We start from the raw sequence: 13,117 nt of genomic DNA, 5'->3' as shown, positions 1-13,117 counted from the left end.
AGGATGGCGGCAGGAGAAAAGGGTCGGTTCACCGCAACCCCCAACATTTCCAGGAAGTCGAATGGGGGCGGGGACAGGGAATCCTTGTCTAGGTGACCGAAATGTTTGTGAGGCCTGGAACGAGGGTGGACAATTGTTCTATTCTGCTCAGGACTGAGGGGGTTCCTATGAAAAGAAATGTATATCCTGATCACCTTCTCTAAAGCACACAGTTTTGTAGGAGAGGTCCTTTTTACCTTTTTAAGAAATAGGACCGGAAACCGGGCATGGTGGCGCATGCCTGTAATCCCAGCACTCTGGGAGGCAGAGGCAGGTGGATTTCTGAGTTCGAGGCCAGCCTGGTCTACAGAGTGAGTTCTAGGACAGCCAGGGCTATACAGAGAAACCCTGTCTCGAAGAAAGAAAGGAAGGAAGGAAGGAAGGAAGGAAGGAAGGAAGGAAGGAAGGAAGGAAGGAAAGAAAGAAAGAAGGAAAGAAAGAAAGAAGGAAAGAAAGAAAGAAAGAAGGAAAGAAAGAAAGAAAGAAAGAAAGAAGGAAAGAAAGAAAGAAAGAAAGAAAGAAAGAAAGAAAGAAAGAAAGAAGGAAAGAAGGAAAGAAAGAAAGAAAGAAAGAAAGAAAGAAGGGAAGAAAGAAAGAAAGAGAAAGACCTGAAGCCCTGGTGTGGTGGCACACGCCTTTAATCCCAGCACTCTGGAGGCAGAATCTGATGGATCTCTGAACTTGGGGTCAGCCTGGTCTACAGTTCCAGGACAGCCAGGGCTATACAGAGAAAACTGAAAAGTAGAATAAAAGAAATACAACGTGGGGCACATCCTCTAATCCAACGCTTCACAGGTCGAAGCCAGCCTGGGCTATACAGTGAGACTGTTTAAAAAAAAAAAAAAGACAGACAGACAGACAACCAAGCCTGGCATGGTGGCACACTCCAGTAGTTCAGAGGCTTGAGGGGGTGGGGGGAGGAAGGAAAACCAAGTTAAGGCAGCGTACAGCCCCATGTCCAGATGAAGTCGCCTTGGATTACACGAGTGAGACCCTGTTTTGTGGTTTTTGTTTTTAAGATGTGCGCGCGCATGCATGTGCATATGTTTGGGGGTGGCTGGAGAGATGGCTCAGCGGTTAGGAGCAATGGTTGCTCTCACAGATGTCCTGGGTTGGATTCCCAGCAACCACGTGGCAGCCCACACCTATCCACAACTTTAGTTCTAGGAGAGCTGATGTCTTCTTCTGACCTCCCTGTGGATCGGACATCCGCGTAAAGGCAAACCACCCACACGCATAAAATAAATCAATCTTTTTAAAAAAAAATGTCTAAAGGAAGGGGGAGAAAGGAAAGACAACAGTGTGGTCTTGAGTTTCACTCTGACATCTGACCACACCGGCAGGCTTCTCTCAGAAGGCTAACTTAGAAGGGCCTGGGGAACCCCGCGGCTGATGTTTTGCATTCTAAGTTTCGGGATACCCTCTGCAACTGTGCCCAGCCCCAGACTCCTCAAGGTCTGCCTCCACAGCTTTCTCCTGGCGCCTGGGAGAGTGAGAGAGGAAGTTTTTTTAGGACAAGGCAGTGCAAGGGAGATTTCGGGTTGCCAAACCGGAGAGGGCACTAGGTCCCGGTGAGATCAGCCGGCTGAGGTAGGGGATGGGGGCGACGGAGCAACATTCATTCACTCCTAGAAGCCAGAAAACTTCCGAGTGGGAGGGGCCCAGAAAGCTTCCGAGTGGGAGGGGCCCAGAAAGCTTCCGAGTGGGAGGGGCCCAGGTGTCCGGCAGCAAATCCTCCATATCTGGACCTTCACTAGCGCTCAGCCAGATTGCCCTGTCCACTGCCCCTACGCCAGCCCAAGGCCTGCCCCAGAGGGATACCCCCTGGCCATCTTTGCCCAGGAACTCAGGATTCATAGGGTATCCTTGAGCATTTAGTCCTGAAGTGACAGGTAAAGAGAAAAAGAGCCGGGCATGGTGGCACACGCCTGTAATCCCAGCACTTGGGAGGCAGAGGCAGGCGGATTTCTGAGTTCGAGGCCAACCTAGTCTACAGAGTGAGTTCCAGGACAGCCAGGGCTACACAGAGAAACTGTCTCGAACCACCACCCCCCCCCCAAAAAAAAGAGAGAAAAAGAAACTGCAGAGGTTCAGACCCTGACTGGAGAGTCAAGTCACTCGTGGAAACAGGCTCCCTCTCTAGCTGTGACCTCCCCAGGCTTGGGGAGGTTTGAGGTGGCTTCTTGCCTGTGATTTCCTCAAGCCTACCTCAGAGGAGGTAAAAAATGGCTCTGGCTTCCTAATGGGGAACGCCTGGCTTATATGGGGCTCGGTGCCTCTCTTCTTTGCCATGAGCATACCGGACTTGAGGGACATTTAGATGAAGGACACACTTCCCGTTGGAGGACAGGACAGAAACCCAGGACCCAGTGAGCAGCAACAGTGTCAAAGGAGGCAGACAGTAATATCCAGAGAGAGAGAGAGAGAGAGAGAGAGAGAGAGAGAGAGAGAGAGAGAGAGACAGGGGAAGAGCACCCTGGGACTCGGGCTAGGCCCTTCCTCAGGCTCTGAGAGAGCATGAATGGTCAGGAAATGGAGGTGAGTCAGCGAGAGTTGAGCACAGGGAAGAGGGACCGGATGGTCAGAGGGAGGACAGAGGAGGCTGTGGGGAGGACTGCTGTGAGGGAGCCCGGGAGCACATCTGCAGTGCAGGCCCAGGCTCTGGAGGGGAGAGCTGGGTAGACGGAAGCGAGGAGAGGGGCAACTACTCTGGCAGACGCCAGTACATCAGTCCCAGATCTTGGTGGGGCAAATATTTACCAGATGACAACAGTTGCTAGGCAGTCAGAGGATGGAGGCCAATGGCTGGAGGCTCTTCCAGGCTCCTCCTCATCCCTCATTAAAAAAAAGCTTGCCCAGTGAGCCACAGACTTCCCTCTGGCCTCCATCTTACTACTGGAGGAAGGCTCCGTTTATCAGCGGGCAACAGGAGAGCTAGGTGAACAAGGGGGAAATTTAGCTGCAGGCCTTCCCTGAGCCCCAGACAACTCTGGGGAGCAGAAGCTGTGTAAGGAGTGCCTCCTTCTCAAGGGGGGAGAGTGAGCTGCCAATGAGGGAAGGCACCCTGAGGGGAAGTCAAGATGTCTGGGCAGGAGGAGGGAGAGCGTGCCATGAGAGCCTTCAGTGGGGAGGTGGGGGTCTGAGGAGTTCTGGCCCCTGGGAAAGAGGGGAGAAAGAAGGGAGGGAAGGGCAGGGTGTGTCCAATGGAGCCAGATGTAGTCCATGTGATGTGGCCTGTCGCTGGCATGGGTACAGCAGGGGCAGGATGTGCCCGGCAAGCTGGGAAGAATTAGTCAGACGCTGGAGGGCGGGGCGGGAGATGACTGACAGCTAGTCGAGGACCCCCGAGGAAGCAGCTAAGGAAAGTCAGGCAGCTCAGGGTCTGCAAACCGGGCTGGACTAGGGGCATGGGCTGCCTTCCTGAGCCTTCCTGAGCCCAAGCACCATCTTCTCACTCTCCCCAGTGTCCCTCCCATTTCCCCAGCCGAACTGTATGTGGAATGAAGAAGCCCTGACTCCTCTTCCCGAGGCTGTGGGACCAGGCACGAGCACAGGACGCAAGGGACTGCTGCAGACTCTCTTCTGTGTACTTCCTCAATGTGAAGCCCCGATTCTGCAAAGCTTCACGATTCTGCAAAGCTTCACGATTCTGCAAAGCTTCACGCGGCGCGGCCAGCCGCGGCCTGTTCTCGCCCTGCCCTCCGGGTACCTGGCCCTCTGCAGACTTGGCAGGAAGGGTTGGTAGGAAGGTCCGGGAAAGGAAACGCCTGAGGTTAAGACATGGTGGTCTTTAAGGTTTGGATATTTGAACAGAGTGGCCCCAGGGGCAAAGTCCCAAACTCTCCTTTTGATCTCCATGTGTCTACCCAGAAGCGAGGACAATATGTGTAATCTGCTGAGGAGAGACAAAAACTAGACCACAGGGGGGACTTTCCAGAACCTCACCACAGCACAAGTCTACAAAGGGAGGGAAAAGAGAGGATCCCAGGCACCAAAGCAGACCGCAGAAGTAGGTACAGTAGTCAGCATTAAGCCTGCAGAAAGCCAGCACGGGCGGGGCGTGGTGGACAGCTTCTAAACCCAGAACCCTGAGATGGGTGGATCACTGTAGCTCAAGGTCACTCTGCTTCAGGCCTTAAACTCTAAGCCAGTTAAAGCTAGAGTCAGAGCCTGGAGAGAGAGAAAGAGAAAGGTGTGGAGAGAGGAGGAGGACGACGAGGCGGAGGCGGCCCTGTTGGCATTGCTGAAAGGCAAGTCCAAGCTGGTAACCAGAAGGCTGTTGTTCTCCAAACTCCTATTGGAAAATTTGAAAAATACCCACAAAGACGTGACTCACTAACCCCTCCCCAGGGGTCCCTTTTCCTGGTTTCTGCGATTTCTCTCCCAAGAGTTAATTCATGGTTCATTTTCATAGGAACCAAAGTCTGAAGGGGGAGGGCAAAGGGTTGCCTGTAGGAGTCTGAGAGGCGCCTGAAGAGGGGCTGGAAATGGAGGTGCGTCCTAGGCTGGCAGGCTAGGGTGTGGCAACTGGCCGTGACTGGAGGCCTTGGGATTGCCCGGGAGTGAGTGGAACTGTGGACAGAGCCGAAGGCCTCGGTCTTACATAGGACAACCAGCTAAGCAAATGGCCATGGCCAACATGACAACCCAGCGGCAGGCCAAGCAGGAAGCCTGCACGCTTCTGTCTCCAGATAGGGTAGGGCTGGGCTGAAGCCTGGTGTCCTTATAGGTCAGCAGTATGTCCACAGCACCCTGCTGCCCTGTGTGTCCAGCCCAGAAGATTCTCTCTTGCCCCTCAGAACCCACTCCCAATAGGTTGGGAGCAGAGAGTATTCCCAGACCTGCTCACCCCGAGAGAGGCTGAGGAAACGGAGGAGGCTTGGCACTGCCCAGAACCCAGTGCCCTGCCCCTCTTTTAAATGCTTAGAGAATGGCCCCATGGAGTCCCCGGCCTATGACTGTCCCCACCTCAGTGTCCTTCATAAATTCTTATTTTATTTGTACTAGAGATGGAGCTCAGGGCCTTACGTATGTTTTTTCTTTGGTTTGAAACTGGTTCTCTTTATGTTACCCTGACTGTCTTAGAGCTCACTGTTCAGACCAGATTAGCCTCGAACTCACAGCACTCTAGCTGACTCTACCCGCAGACTCCTGACGCCAGAGGTGTGTGCCACACCTCACCTTTGTTTTGTTTTGAGATAGAGTCTCTGTAACTCCGGATGGCCTTGAACTTGCTGTGTAGTTAAAGACAATCTCAAACCCTGCTCCTCCTACCTCTCCTGCCCCTTTCAAGTGTTAGGATCACACAGACATGCAGCACCATTCCTGACTTCAGATGGAGTGTATAGCCCAGGCTAGCCCCAGACTTGTGGCAATCCTTACGTCATCCTCCCAGAAGCTGGCATTATAGGCATGTGCTTACCCTTCCTCCTGACCCAGATGCCATCCTTTATGTGTGCCCATGCCACCCTGACCCAACTCTGCTCTCAGCCTCACCCCAGCCATACGTTCTTCCTCCAACATTTTTCTCTCTCTGAGCACCACCTTTAGTTCCCTGACTTTGATCCCATGGCGTTCCCTAGGAGACGTACCCTCTGCGCCTCAACCCTTGCTTCTGCCTTATCTTTTTTTTTTCTTGAACATCTGCTAAAGAAGAACTCATTCATGTTTCTACAAGACTTCAAACCAACAGTAGATTCTCCCTGCATTTGGGATGAAGTCCAAATTCCTCGACCTGGCTTGCCAAGCCCTCTGTGATCCAAACTCTGGCTGCAGCTAGACTCAACATTTGCCCTGTTAATGCCGACAATCCCACCTCTCTTGTTTTGCTCTAAGCCAACATTCAGGACTGAGCACATACTTTGCCTGTAGACCAGAGGTTCTCACCCTGTGTGTCTTGACCTCTTTGGGGACCAAACAACCCTTTTATAGGGGTCAAATATCAGATATCCTGCATATCAGATATTTACATTATAATTCATAACTGTAGCAAAATTACAGTTATGGAGTAGCAATGAAAATAATTTTAAGGTTGAGGAGGTCACCACAGCTCCTGGAATGTTGAGAGCTACTATAGACCAACTCTTACCCGTCATCCAGGCTTGACCAAAAGTATCCAAAGTCTAGGCTCAGGGTGTCCATTAAGCTTTGAGCATTTCTTGTCACAGGATAGTACAGCCACCTGTCCACGTCCCTTCCCCCATTAGAGTGCCTCCTTGAGGCTTGCGGCTGGACAGCCCTGAGCCTCACTCCTGTCCCCAGAATCTGGCCTTCCGTGTGTTGCATGGCAAGACTCAACATATCTGAACTAGGCATCTTCAGGAGCCTGTCCCCTCCATGTGCCCCTCAAAGTGTCAGCGTCTCCCCCTCCTTCTGCCACACACCCCGCTCGCCACCTTTTCGCTTTGCCCCCATTTTGTCTGCCTTCACTGCTGTTTCCCTCTAGAGCTTTGTGCACACACCCCACCTGAGCGTCCCTCCACACCCAACCCAGGTGTGCTCACAAAAGCCACAGTGACAAGAGCCACTTCTGTGTCAGGGCTTGTTCTAGCTGCTTCCAATCCTCTGGAGGAGCCAAAATCCAAATCAAGCCAGGGGTTGGCCTGAGGACCCGACTTGTCTGATGATTCAGGACTGTGTTCTGTAGGCATACACCACCATTGTAACTCCATAGTCACGGGGTAAGGGAGCTGGGATATAGTGCTAAGCCTTTAGCAAATGTTTATCGAGGGAATGAGCAATATAATTGCCTACTTTTATAGCAAGTCTTATTGCTGGTAAAAACATCATCTCAGGGCAGCCCTCGGAAGTGAGCATGACACAGGGAGTGTTCTCATTTTATAGAGGACTCTGCGTGGAGAGGGACCTGCTTCTGGCCAAGCAGGTGGTAATGACCTCCTGTCCCAACTGTAGGCAGAGGAGTCTTCACAGTCCAAGACAGAGAGGAGCTTTGTTAGGTTTGGGGATCCTTCTAGACTATCCAGTGTTTTCAACCTTCACCAATCATCACAATTGCTTGAAGGGAGTTGGGGTGCAGGGATGAAATTCAGAGGATAGAGTGATGAAGACCTGGCTTCAACTTCCGACACCAAGTAAACTTTTTGTGGTGGTACACATCTGTAACCCCAACACTCATGAGCTGTGGGAAGATTAGGAGTTCAAGGTCATCTTCAGCTCCATAGAGGTCAACATGAGAGCCTGTCTCCCAGAGGAAGAGGCTTTGAAGAGATCAATGCAAAGCTTAGTGTATGGGGCTGGAGAGATGGCTCAGAGTCATGGGTTCAAATCCCAGCAACCACATGGTGGCTCACAACCATCCATAAGGAGATCTGATGCCCTCTTCTGGAGTGTCTGAAGACAGCTACAGTGTACTTACATATAATAATAAATAAATCTTTTTTAAAAAAAGCTCAGTGTAACACACACACACACACACAAATGCACGCATACATGTACACACATACAAGCCTCCAATGGTCAGAGCTTGTATATTCTGGTTCAGTAATTAAGGTGAGGCTGGAGAACTTTTTGGTACATATTACTCTTACCTGTCACTCTAAAAGGAAAAGATGGAGAGGGAATTGTGTTAACACCCAGTTCCAGAACTTTCCCTCTGCCAGACACTGTTGCAAATGAAGTGTGTTTACTTAGACCCCTACTCAGAGGGGATGTCATCACCTCCATAATTCAGGTGAGAAAAGGAACCATAGTAGGCTCAGATTCACACAGCCAATCAATGGGTCTGGGCTTCAAACCTCATTCTCAACCCTCACCCCACAGCCACCAAACTCAAGAGACCAGAGATAGAGCCAGACCCAGAGGCTGGGCCCTCTGAGCAGTCAAGTCAGAATGAATGTGAGTGCGTGGGGGTCAGACAGCAGGCCGCCGTCCAGGGAAAGGCCTTGGGCTCCAGCTCTGAGGCAGCAAGCAGTAAGGGAGGTAGTGGGACCACCTCCCCTGGGGGCGTGCTTCTTTTTACCTCTTTGTCTTCCTAAAGGGCCCTATGGGGGCGGGGGCTGATTGTCACCTCTCTCTGCTAATTGATGTAGCCTCCTAATTGCCCATCACAAGAAGTCCATTAAGCCCAATTAGGGAAGCCCAGTATTAATTAGTGCTTACTTCCGCAGCCTCAGGCACCCCTGGGTCTGCAGGAATCTGCTGCCACCTACTTCCTGCCATCTCCAGGGAGGACTGCCCATGTAGAGCACGGTGAAGTTCATACACCTTTGGCACTCTAAAGGGACACTTGGTTCACCTTTGCATCCATGCAAGGAGCCTCCTGCTTCGACTTGCTCCCATCTATCAAGAATCAAGCCGGGCAGTGGTGTCACACACCTTTAATCCCAGCACTTGGGAGGCAGAGGCAGGCGGATTTCTGAGTTCGAGGCCAGCCTGGTCTACAGAGTGAGTTCCAGGACAGCCAGGGCTACACAGAGAAACCCTGTCTCGAAATACAAAAAACAAAGCAAAACAAGAATCGAGTTCATTTCTCCACTAACGCTCTATAACCTCAACATTTTGTTCTCCCTTTATAGGCCCCAGTTTCCATTAAACAAACAAACAAAATAACTAAAGTCAAAACATTTCAGAGGCTGAAGCAGAAGGATTGCTGTTAAGTTTGAGGCCAGCCCAGTCTACCTAGTAGACCATCCAGGGCTTAGTGAGATGGCTTAGTGGATAAAGTCACGTGCCAGGTATGATGGTGACATGAGATCCAAGCAGGAACCCTTGTGAAGGAAGGAACAGAGCAACTGCAGAGCTGCCCTCTGGTATCATTCATGCATTGCAGCATGCACCCCAGCATGCATGTGCCCTTATCATGTCTTAACACACAATAATGATAACGTGAAACAAACGCTTAAACCAGTCTCATGCCTGTAATCCCATCACCCAGGAGGCTGAGGCAAGTGAACCTCTGTGGTTCACACACACACACACACACACACACACACACACACTAATGGTTTGTATATGCTTGGCTCAGGGAGTGGCACTATCAGGAGGTATAGCCTTGTTGGAGGAGTGTCACTGTGGGTGTGGGCTTTAAGACCCCCATCCTAGCTGCCTGGAAGTGAGTATTCTGCTAGCAGCCTTCAGATGAAGATGTACAACTCTCAGCTCCTCCTGCACCATGCCTGCCTAGATGCTGCTCTGCTCCCACCTAGATGATAATGGACTGAACCTCTGAACCTGTAAGCCAACCCCAATTAGATGTTGTCCTTATAAGACTTGCCTTAGTCATGGTGACTATTCTCTGCAGTAAAACCCTAACCAAGACCCAACACACACACACACACAAGGGAGGCAGAGAGATAGATCAGCAGGATAAGGCACTAGCTGCCAAACCTTATGGCCTGAGTTGGATCCCTGGGACCCACATGGTGGGAGGAAAGAACTGACCCCAACAAATTGTGCTCTGACCTCCACATATGCACTGAGGTACCTGTCCCTCCAAGCCACAAAACAAATCCAGTAACTAATGTGACACTGTCTCCCAGCTGAAATAGTTCTTTCTTTCTTTTGGATTTTTTTTTTTTTTTTTTTTTTTTTTTTTTGAGACAGGGTTTCTCTGTGTAGCCCTGGCTGTCCTGGAACTCACTTTGTAGACCAGGCTGGCCTCAAACTCAGAAATCAGCCTGCCTCTGCCTCCCAGAGTGCTGGGATTAAAGGCGTGCGCCACCACCGCCCAGCCAGCTGAAATACTTTGAAGGCTCTTCCTACCAGTACCAGTTCTCTTACAAGGGAAGAGAGACTGAGGGCCTAGTGTTCTCTCTTTCAAGACCTGGGGGTGGGATGGGGATACCCCTTTTGTTCTGAAACAATGAGGCCTCTACTGCTAAACAAGAATGAAACTGTCCTGAGAACCACTTGGGGAGCCTGGGAACCCCCAGGTCCTGTGGGAGGCTGGTAAGCTTGCAGATAGGGTGACCCCTCCCTTACTGTCCACAGGGCAGATAGGATGACCCCTCCCTTACTGTCCATCAGGGATTTTGGACGGAGCATAAGTGATTGAGGTTTGCTGTCTTGGGACAGAAAGAAGAGGGCTTACAGCACTTTCCAGCCTACACCAGATGGAGAAATTTGCCTCCAGCAAGATACTGCTCTCCAAATCCAAAAAACAAAAAACAAAAAAAGCCGGGCGGTGGTGGTGCACGCCTGTAATCACAGCACTCTGGGAGCCAGAGGCAGGTGGATTTCTGAGTTCAAGGCCAGCCTGGTCTACAAAGTGAGTTCCAGGACAGCCAGGGCTATACAGAGAAACTCTGTTTCGGAAAAAAACAAATCCAAAAAACCAAAAGATGCTGCTCGTGTGTAGGTCAGAGGTTGACTCTACGGGCTGGGTTTTCTCCTTCCAGCCCTATGTGGCCTTTGGGGCTGGGACTCCGGCCTCCGTTCCTGGTGAGGGCCTTTACCCTCTAGCTGCCTTGCTGCCCCTTTTTTGTTTTGTTTTAATGTGGATTGGTGTCTTGCCTGGACATGCCTGTGCTAACCGGGTGAGTCCCACATTTTGTACTGGGAATTGAACCTGGGTCTTTTGGAAGAACTTCAGTGCTCGTAGCCACTAAGCCATCCCTACTGCCCCTTTAATTATTTATTTCAATGTGATGTTAGAGACAGTTTGTTCAGTACTTCTCCTTAAAGAAATTTTATTTATTTTGTATGTATGTGTTGCCTGTATTTATGTATATATACCACATGTGTGCCTGGCCATCTCATGTTGGAAGTACACCTGGACGTCTAGACTTTCTTGCTGAACCTGCAGCCAATTTTCTCTCTTAGGCTGCAGTGCACTCAGTTCCTTAATTTCTTCTTCTTTTTTTTTTTTTTTTTTTTTTTTTTTTTTTTTGGTTTTTCGAGATAGGGTTTCTCTGTGTAGCCCTGGCTGTCCTTAAACTTGCTCTGTGGACCAGGCTGGCCTCTAACTCAGATCCACCTGCCTCTGCCTCCCGAGTGCTAGAATCAAAAGTATTCACCAGCATGTCTGACTGGGCACAGGAATTCTTACAGGTGGCGAAGGGTGGGCGTGGAGTGCGGAGCGCCAGGTCTCTGTCCTGCCTCAGTTCCTTTTCTAGTAACAGGCCTCGGACCAGGGTAGGGAAGGATGCAGGAGCCACAGGGTATCCGGCCCCAGCACCAGGTCCCTCCACAGCCTTCCTTTCCTGTGGTGAGTCACTGTGCATGGGCACTAGAGACCCAGGAGTCCCCTGCTTACCACAAACAATACTGCTGCCATGGAAACGGGGCCTCCCCTTTCCTCTTTCGATGATTGATTTCACTGCACCACGTCCCACAAAGTGTCTGTTTCCTAGATCTCAGCTTTTGACTCACAGATTGACTTGAAGCGCCTCTCATGTCATGTCCCCAAGAGAGCTGGTGATTCTCCTTGGGACTCTCAAGGTCTGTGCCCGTTACTCCCCAGGATGACGTCTTTCTCTAGCAGCACCTATTCTCTTGGGCCCCCATTGCTGTTCTCAGGACTCCATCTTTCCAGAGCAAGCTGCGAACCCGTAGTATGGGAAACAGCATAAGGGAGTTGGCCGGGGAAACAGACTGACAGAAGCTGGCGCCACCTGCTGGCAGGGCTGGAGAAGCGCCACCTTAGCCGGTCTCAGGGAGTCACCCCCAGTTGGTTCATTAGTCCATTCTTTCACAGAACAGTGAGCATCTTCTTTGAAAAAGTGGGGACCTCTTCCTAAGGGGATGGAAGAAGGGAGGGCAGAGACCCAGTCCCTTGAGGAGCTAAACTGAGGTTTGAATAATGGCAAATGCGGGACCAGCAAGATGGCTGGTCAGGTAAAGGCCCTGAGCCTGAAGACTCTGGACTCCTACAAGTTGTTCTCTTACCACGTATCATCCATATACACGTGCACATGCACGCATACACACACACACACACACACACACACACACACTACATGAAAAAATATTTTAAATAGCAAACACAGCCAGGCCTGGCAGTTCACACCTGTACTCCCAGAGTTTAGGAAGCAGAAGCAGAAGGCTCACTATGAGCTTGCGGCCAGCCTGGGCTACAGAGGAAGATCCAGGCTCAACAAAAAACAAAACAAATACCAGCATTTATTAGGCACTTTCTTCTTGTTCTTCTTTTTCTCCTCTTCCTCCTCCTCCCCCTCCTCTTCCTATAGCCTTGTCTGTGCCGGAACTCACCATGTAGACCAGATTACCCCGGAACTCAGATCTGCCTGCCTCTGCCCCCCGAGTGTCATACCAAAGGCTTGTGCCTCCATGCCTCGCTTATTAAGCGCCTTGTGGGTACTCAATGCCATCAGTACTTTGCATGTTCCTTCTCAGTGGCCACAACCTGCCCCCCCCATAGTAACTGCTACTATTATTTTCACTCAATAGACAAGGGACTCGGGCTCGGAGGTGCAGGGCGGAGTTCATGAGTAATGAACGGTCCCCTCTAATCTAAAAGCATCTACTCGAACAGACAGGCAGACAGGGAGAAGGGAAGAAAGGGTGGGCTGTGTGGACTGAGGAAGAAGAGGTGATAGGGAAGGAAGGAGGCATTCTGAGGGAACTGACATCAGCAGGGTCAGAGGTCAAAGGAGTCAAACTTACCAGGATAGGCAGCAAGCAGGCTACAGAACACAGAATCCCAAGTTGTTACTCAGTATCTGCATGCCTGGCTTTGAACACCAGGACTTGAGCCAACCAACAGGCTTCAAGTAGTCTGTGAATGCTTCCAGAGACATGTAGAGACATCTCCCTGGAGGAGCACACAAGCGGCCTGAAGGTGCGCGCCACAGAGGGGTCACACAGCCTCTCCGACCTCTGGAACCGTGTACAGGAAGCAACCTGACATCTCACCCTTGGGCTCCCCGGGAAACTGCGGCCCAGGGACTAAACAGAGAGCCTAGAAAGTATCCAGAGTCTGTCCCCAGCTGGAGCCACGTCGCCCGAGGTGTTGATCTTCAGGTTCATGGCTTGTGCGTGCTAGTGACAGCCCACTGCGCACTCTGTAGTCAGACACCAGGAGAGCCTTATCTTGGGAACTGGCAATTGCTGTAAAGCAGGGCTCCTTTCCTTCCTGGTTGCTAGACACTTGTCAGAATAT

Source organism: Apodemus sylvaticus, chromosome 4 (genome assembly GCF_947179515.1).
Source record: "Apodemus sylvaticus chromosome 4, mApoSyl1.1, whole genome shotgun sequence".
Lineage (NCBI taxonomy): Eukaryota > Metazoa > Chordata > Mammalia > Rodentia > Muridae > Apodemus > Apodemus sylvaticus.
This window is presented reverse-complemented; position numbering follows the sequence as displayed.